We start from the raw sequence: 8,546 nt of genomic DNA on the forward strand, positions 1-8,546 counted from the left end.
GGAGGACGATCTCGTGGATGTCTCTTGATTGATGACTGTAGACAGTGAGGGTAAATGACAGGTTGTGTGACAGAGCTTTAAAGCCATATTGTAGCCCACAGTCTCCGGTCACAGCGACGGCTCTTTTGTAATGAGAATGTAAGGTTGAGTCGCCCTGTGACCTTTCTGGTGAGCAGGGGGTCCAGATGGATTCCTGGGGCCGCATGGGGAGCTTGTCTACCCTGGCCCTCCTCTTTTAAACCCCCCCACCCCCACCCACCATCTCCCGTTTCCTTCCCTCTCTTTTTCTCCACCAGCAATAACATCATCCATTCCTATCAGCTCCAACACGTGAGCAAGCTCAGCTCAAGAGGCAAATGTCAATGGCTATCAGACGGCTGGAAAAGGTCACGAGTTCAGATGGAGAGCAGACACATGTGTGTGTGTGTGCATTGGGGGGGGGGGTTACGTGCACATGTGCTGGTAGGTGGATATGTGGGTATTTTTCATGTGAATCACACCAGCGGGAAATTATAACACTCGCCAATTTAATTCTGACAAAATAGTGGCACATCCCAACCAGAGGGGGAATCTAATGAGCCTAAGAGTGATTTATTCATTCCCTCCAAGTCCCCGAGTGCACAACTAAAAGCATGAAATGGATTAAATAAATACAATTAATAAGGAAAATCAAACAATTCACTGTGCTGTGGCATAATTACCCTAACCACAGCCATCAGCTTTATTTATTTCTGTTCAGTAATAGCAATGAAATCGATTAGACCTCAATGCCAGTCAGAACGCTCATTGTGAACTCTTCAACCATGGACTATACATTAACATAATCACCTGACAGAGCTTCCCTCTGGTTGCCCCCTATTACAATACATCACATGCTCCCAACACTTGTATTATAACACCAGAAACCTTTTATACACACTTTCTAGTCCATTGTAGGAACAAAGGCATGGAGTCCATACTGTTCTGCGATTCCCTCATTCCATGGACAGTCACAGATTAGTATCTATAAAAGGAAGATGGCCATCATCTAATCTTGATCATTACCGACAGACTTAATTGAACAATGAGAGGACACAATTCCCCTCTCTGTCGCTTCCTCCCCCCCCCTCCTTCCTCCTCTCTTCTTCTCTCTTCCCCTTTGTGCATGCTCTTGTATAATTCCTTCCCTGAGATGTGGGGCACTAAACGCAAAAAGGCAAGGCATAAAAAATGAATACGTATCATAAACAATTCTCCAGCCGCTTCCTGAATAATGAATGGAATTCTAAGAATAAGCCTTTGTTTCAGTTATTGACTAAATTAATTTCTGCTGTTTTACTTTCGTAAGAGCTGGCTCATACCCATCGCCACACTGCCTGCTGTTTGCAGACAACAGGAGTGTAAATAAACATGACGATTAAGCCACCCACTCATACGGGGAGAATCAAGGTGCACGCACACACACACACACACACACACACACACACACACGCAAACACACAACAACACCAACATACACTTGAATGTAAGCACTCAAAAATGCACACACACACATAGTAAAAATACACAGCTATGCACATTGGCAGATTACCCTGAGCACCCAGCCTGGTGCCCTGCGAGTGCTTTTAAATGAAAACATGTTTAATTAATGATGTTGAAGTATTCTGTCACAATTAGGAAGATTTACATTCAAACAAGGCGGCAGTGATGTCCCTGACAGCCATGATGAAAGTTTACCCTTCTTGCCTCTGACTGGCAGCTAGCAGCCATCGCTGGACTGGATCCATTTCCCATCAATACAGTAATGCAATACACTCCGCAGCACTGTAGTGTATATATGTGTGTGTGTATGTGTGTGTCCTTCTTTGCCTAGCGCTTGTCCACATCACATGACTCCAAAGAGGGGCAGGCAGTGGCTGTGCTCTCTATTGATTGTGTGGGCACACGTCATCTATGGTTTCAGTAGTTAATATATCAGGGCTGCTCCTGACACAACCATGTGTGTATACATCTGTGTGTGTGTGTGTGTATACATCTGTGTGTGTGTGTGTGGGCCTGTCACAGACCAGTCAGCAGGAGTGAAAGCGACAGCCACATGATAATGTAACATCACCACCATTCATCCCTGCCACACAGCATTCTGAGACAAAACAACAACAACCCAGGAACCTGAAAAAAAGCAGCGTGATTTACAGCAGACATGACAAGTATCACTAATACAAATCCCCCCCCCCACTCCTTGAAGGAGTTCAGCATCCTGCTCTCATCTGCATTTGATACAAGCCCAATAAAGCAGTCTTCATAAGATGCAGCACTGCTCCATATTTCATACTGACCCACACACTGGAGGTAAACTACAGAGCTAAGCAATGCTATTATCATTACTGAGAACGTTAAATGAATATTATGTTACATTACATCCAGTTTACTATATACATGGTCATTTCTACTGAATTTAATCTAGGCTTTAATAATAGAAAGGACATCATTGTGGAATTACTAATCGGACTTCACAATAAAATCTGTGCCATGAAAACAATTGCTGACTTCTAAAAATTGTGTTCATTCAAATTGTGTTAACGTTTTCTTACTTTATTTGTACTTAAATACTTAATGAAAGCTAGATTTGTGGTCTATCCACTTTCTCAGGCCCAAAATGTTCTCCCCAACACCAGATAATGGAAAGCTGTTAAGAGAATGCTGCGTCAACTTAGTATTGCACACCTAATAACACTGTCACACTCCTGATGGACGGTTAAAAACAAACAGGATCAAAATCGATGTAGCAGAACCATTATTCCACCTAAATTACAGCACGACTGGCGACAGTTTGGTTGGACATTTTCATGTGTGATGCTAGTAGCAGCTAATGTGGATCGAGATCAGATGAGGAGCTACAGAGGTCTGGTTACACATCCCCCGATTTTATTTAATTTTTTTTAAAATATTGTTTTCATCCCCAACCTACACTGACTCATGTGACATCACTTGAGGCAATGTATCAAACTTCCTCTGAAGCCACAAAAGGCTTTATACAACTTTATTCACATGTGCAGTAGTACTCCCCAAGACCTGTGAACAGACAATGTGTAAAATGAGTGTTCACACTTAATATGTTGTCCAAACACAAGCAGCCATTCTAGAGCTTTGCCTGAATAGAATATAGTCTAAAAATGGCAAGATTTAAAAATTTCTTTCTATGAGAGCGCACACAGCAAGGTGAAGACTAGTGTGAGCTTCAGTGCGAGTCTACCTAAATGAAAATGTCGCACAACTCTCTAGTACACCACGCTTTATTAGCCAAATGTTTTCTGCCATCTTGAAAGCAAGTGGTTTTCATTTTGATGGGCTAAAATTACAATTTTAACCCGGAAACTGTTCACAAAGAACAGGAATTCAACTAATAATTATTTCCATTATTGATTAATCAGCCGATTAGTTGTTTTTGATAAATCCATCAGTCATTTGGTATACAAAATGTCAGGAAATGGTGAAAAATCACATTTACACAAAGGTGATGTTTTAATCTAAATTGTTTGTTTTGTCCAAACAACCCAAAGATTCCATTTGATGTCACATAAGACAAAGAACAGCAGCAAAAATTCACATTGGAGTTGGAACTAGGTAATGTTTGGCATTTTTGCTAGAAAATTTATCAAAAAATTTTTTTTGTCAAGTGCTACAGATATATTTCAGTTGGTCCCAAAAAAGCATTGAGGTTCAAAACCCAGCACTACAAATAAAGCATCATAAAACGCAGCATTGTGTCATATTTCATATACTGCCCCACATAGTAGAGGTGAACTACAGTGCTAAGCAATGCTATTATCATTGCTGAGAACATTAAATGAATTTTATGTTGCATATATCCTATTTACTGTATATGTGGCTGTCATAAAGAAAGGACAATGATTATGAAATTACTAATTGTAGCTTAAGTTTATGCCATGAAAACTATTGTTACATTCTAAAAATTGTGTTGTTTAAAATGTCCTGAACTTTAAGCTGAAAGCTAGATTTGTGGTCTATCCATGAACTCATGGGAAACTTTCTCAGGCCCAAAACGTTCTCTCCATCACCAGATAATGGGAAGCTGTACAGCCTCAGTACACAAGGGCATAGACATAAAGTACCTCTAAAACAGCTTTATGTTTTATCAGCTATCTCGAGTATCATGTGCAGAAAGGGGGCAGAGCCGGGGTGTTGTATCTGACACTGGGTGGGGGGATGGGGTATACCAAGGACAAGGAAAAACACCAAAGAAATACTGGAGGGACAGGCAGAGACTAGGAGATGTGGATGGTACAGGCAAGGAGGGAAGAGAGTGATGGAGGGAAAATGAAAGGCGAAAAATAGAAATGGAATAGGAAAGCGAGGTGTCAATTAAAAAAATGAACCCCAGTGCATTTGGGAGGTGACAGCTGGTGGGAGACGAGCTGACAGGCGTCACATTAGGCGGATTTGGTGGCCGCTCCCCTCATCCCCTCCTTTTTTTTCCTCCTCTCCCTCTGTCTCTCTCCCTCTCTGGCTTTCTCCACTGGCGATCGGTAGTTTCTCATGCGGCAGTAGTGGCGGCAGCAAGCGAGGCAAGAACTCAGCTTGGTGTTTTTCAGAACAAGTTCCCCCTGCAGCTACTCCTAATAACGGTAATTATCGTCATCATCTGAGGCTTAAGCAGGCCAGTTTGAGGCCTGAGGGGCTGGCCTGATAATGAGGCAGCCAGCGCCAGAGGAAAAGACCATCCAGAGCACCGCCTTGCCACCAACGCAGCGTACTCTCATTTAAAAGCCTTCATTAAAATAATTCATTATTCAAAATAGGCAATACATTAGCCCCATGGCTGTCAGTCTTTCTTAAGGTGTCTTAAAATATATATCTACTTGATTGAATCAAACTCATGCTCAGCCCATGCAGTTTTAACAGCTCCAGGGTACACTGGAAACCACGGTGGCTGAATGGCTGAGGAGAAGTCACAAGCTTGTGGAGACGGCCTGCTAGCAAGGAGACAAAGACGTGTCTATGGAGAGAGCACCATGCACAGGGAAACACAAAGTACACAAATAACACACTAAATGGTCACACTAACTTTTTTAAAAAGCTTGTTTCCCATTTCCAACCACGAGCCAATGTTTTTTTTAAAAAGCATGATCATGATCGTTACCACATGACAACGAAGCACCGCTAACCTTAGCAAAGTGGCTATTTTAACCGGAACTACAATGTTTTTGTAACCTTAACAAAGTTAAGTTATTTTCACCTTAACAGTTATATTTTCCCTAACCATATTGTTAAACTTATTTACTGATATCTGTCAGCAGTGATTTGTAACAGATTTAGAAGGCACAGATTGGTGATCTTGTCTTGCAACTACATGGTCAGCATCTAAAGGGAGTTCAACAGAACTGCTTGTTGGATGGTCAAACAGGTCTGAGAACTACCTTCCTCCACGCATTTCCGACATCAAAATTGGCAGAGCTGGGTCAGACACTTTCTGTAACTTTTTGAAACCCACAATCTGACATTCATACCCACGCAGCCATTGGCCAGGTATGTGGAGGTGAGAAAACGGTTTGAACTTCTCCCTTAAGACCTACGATTGTCACTGTCTGTCACTCTGTCTGTCACCTTTCCTTTGTATGAAGGCCAGCTTTTCATTCCATCTATGAGTGTGGATGTTCAGAAAAGCTACAGACACTTTTGCCCTCTGACATGACGGGACAGCGCGTCATACGAACTAGTTCTTTTCAATTATAACCCACCCATTAGAGGCCACCATGATGCCACTTCTTTCAAATATCATGATCCTAGAGCCAATATAACATCTGAATTTACCAAATACTGATACTTTTTTCCAATACCTTAAGCATAAACATGTTTTTCTACAGAGCCCTTTGTTTCATTTAACCATATAGTTGCTGCCAAACTCAGTGTACAAAACAATACAGTCTATTTAGATCAGGACATATTTGATGAAAGAATAATTTAAAAAACACTAAGAATCTGAACAAGAACAAGAACAAAACAGTTTTCTATACTCGATTCTACGGACACATTTCAGTTAATACTCAACAAGTATTGTGATTTGATACCCATCCCTTAGCTCTTGAAGTTAGCATTAGTAGTATTTAGTCTGTATGCTATACTGCCAACAATCTTACCAAGATTTCCTGAATGTATCAAATTTGTCATCTGCTTTTTAGCAAATAAATGCCAGGCGCTAATCAAATGACAGCCAGCATAGTAATGCTGTCCTAGGCAACAGTTGGTGAAGAGGTGACGTGTGAAGCATTCAGAGCAAGGAGGAGATGGTCCATGACAGTTAGCATCTTGCCCAAACTGTTGCCCTACAAGCCCTCCCCACGCACCACGACAAGTCATGAAACAAGAGGTCCAGTAACACAAACCTCCTCAAGTCCCCGTGGTGTGTGTTCCTGTGCATGGCACATTTCATAAGGCTCCGCTCTTTGACTGGTGATGAGTTTATGCAAAGGTAATTAACAGTAATTAATCCTTAATTACAGCAATTAGCAGAGTCGCAGTAAATTAAGCCACATCTGGAGGCATAGAGCAGGGCTAGAGAAGTAAGGGAGGGCTTTTTGACAAGGGGGAGACCGTGTGACAGAGATCGCTTAGGTCTACCTGGGATGTCCGGGTGGCCGTCCCGGCTCCAGGCCGTCTGGTGGGACCTGCGATATACACTGCGTGATATCAGAGGTGGGTGATGGGGCAGGGTCTGATGAACACAGAGAGCTGAGACAGGAGGCTCATCTCCGAACGAAATTGTTTCATCTCAGGGAGAAAGGCTCCCTTAAGCTACTACGCAAGGACACCCACCATATGGCCGCTCATAGACAATAGTGATGGTGGTTCTGCTTCGCTGTGCTCGGCTTCACTCGACAACATGTGAACATGCATTTTACACAACGTCGCTAGATAGCAAACCTGGTTTGCAGTGTCTCTCTGGAAGAACAAAATTACACCCACTATGTATGGGGAGACAATGCAGAGAACGGGAACACACAGGAATGAGGTAGGTTCATTATTAATATCCTGTGCAGAGTCCATTCAGAGTCACATGGTTCAGTCTGTACTATACTATTAAAAAATATTCTGAGTGGTTACTTAGATTATCCCATGATGCATTTCATCTCCACTGGGAGCAATATCTTCCATGATGACAATGCTCCTCTCTCCGTAAAGTACAAGTGGTCACTGAGTGCTTTGAATGGCATGATAATGTTGTTAGCCATATGCCAGTGTCTCTTCTGTAAATAGATATGATCATATTGTCTTTTCTATATATAGATATGATCCAAACTGGGCATCGATGTATAAGTAGATGTAAGCAAATATCCTTCCAGATGAACAATGTGAATTGACAGGTAATGTCAGCTGTAAAAAAATAAAATCAAAAAAAGTTGCTGCTCAGGAGTTGATTGGTTGAGCAGTGATATTCTTGTAACACTTTCGGCTTTACCGCCTTTATTTTGGGGAGTAACTCAAAGATGTTATGGGTTAGATCACTGGCAGACTCATTAGCTTCCCTCATGGCTGTCATTCAGCTGAAGCCCTGGAGCCTTCCACAAGTTCAGATCACATTCTCACAAAACTACAAAGGACACTTTTGTTGTCCCATGATAAACCATGGAAAAGCTAAAAGTATCAGTATGCAGTCAGTGTGGTGGGCCTTGCAAAATGATTAACCAGGATCAAAATTACAGCTTCAAATGTTTACTGCTTCCTATAATTTTATTTTTGATGAATAAATTCACTGTTTAGTCCAGGACTGCAACTAATAATTACTTCCATAATTGATCAATCTGCAGATTATTTTCCCAACCGTTTAACTGTTTTGTCTATAATATGTCTGAAAATTGTAAACAGCGCTCCATATATTACCCCAGAACGCACTGTGATGTATTGAAATTGCTAGTTTTTACCAAGTGAAAGTCTGAAACAAAGATATTGAGTTTACCATCTTACATGACAAAGAAAAATATCGAATTTCTTACATTTTGAGAGGCTGGAACCAGCGAATACTTGGCACCTTTCCTTGAAAAACAATTAATCTGAAAGTGTTGCAAATGAATTGTCTTTCAATCAACTCATTGATTAATTGACCAATAATTTCAGCTCCAGCTTAGTTTCAGGTTGTCAGAAAACAGAAAAATACAGACGCCACAATTCCCCAGATTCAAAGGTGACATCCAAAAGATATTCTGGTTGTAATGATACAAAGTAGAGAACAGCAACATATCCTTACATTTCAGAATCAGCAAATTTTACTTAATCGTTAAGTTAAGTGATTAATCAATTAATCTCTTGAAGCTCTTGAAAACTCATCTCTTCTGAGAACACTTCCTCTTATAACACCTCTAACTCCTAACATCTAACATGCACTTCCTGTGCTCTCCTTCTTCTATCCCCTTATAATTATCTTGTATTGATAGCACTTTTTGTTAACTCTAACTTTCCCTAGGTATTTACCCCATTGATGCGATATGTGCCATTAGCGCTTACTAGTATTTATTGCTGCTTTTATTAATATGTATTGTCAGTTGTAGATC

General features: G+C 41.2%; 1 protein-coding gene and 1 long non-coding RNA gene across 3 annotated transcripts in view; one reads left to right on the plus strand and one right to left on the minus strand.

The window, feature by feature from the left end:
• Window positions 1-8,546, minus strand: part of pbx1a (pre-B-cell leukemia homeobox 1a) — a 48,496-nt gene that overhangs the window by 12,598 nt on the left and 27,352 nt on the right. The window lies entirely within an intron of this gene.
• Window positions 1,591-2,414, plus strand: LOC123972305. Its single transcript, XR_006825397.1, has 2 exons — window positions 1,591-1,780; window positions 2,044-2,414. It is a non-coding gene; the product is annotated as an uncharacterized LOC123972305 (long non-coding RNA).

Source organism: Micropterus dolomieu, linkage group LG06 (assembly GCF_021292245.1).
Source record: "Micropterus dolomieu isolate WLL.071019.BEF.003 ecotype Adirondacks linkage group LG06, ASM2129224v1, whole genome shotgun sequence".
NCBI classification, from domain to species: Eukaryota; Metazoa; Chordata; class Actinopteri; order Centrarchiformes; family Centrarchidae; genus Micropterus; species Micropterus dolomieu.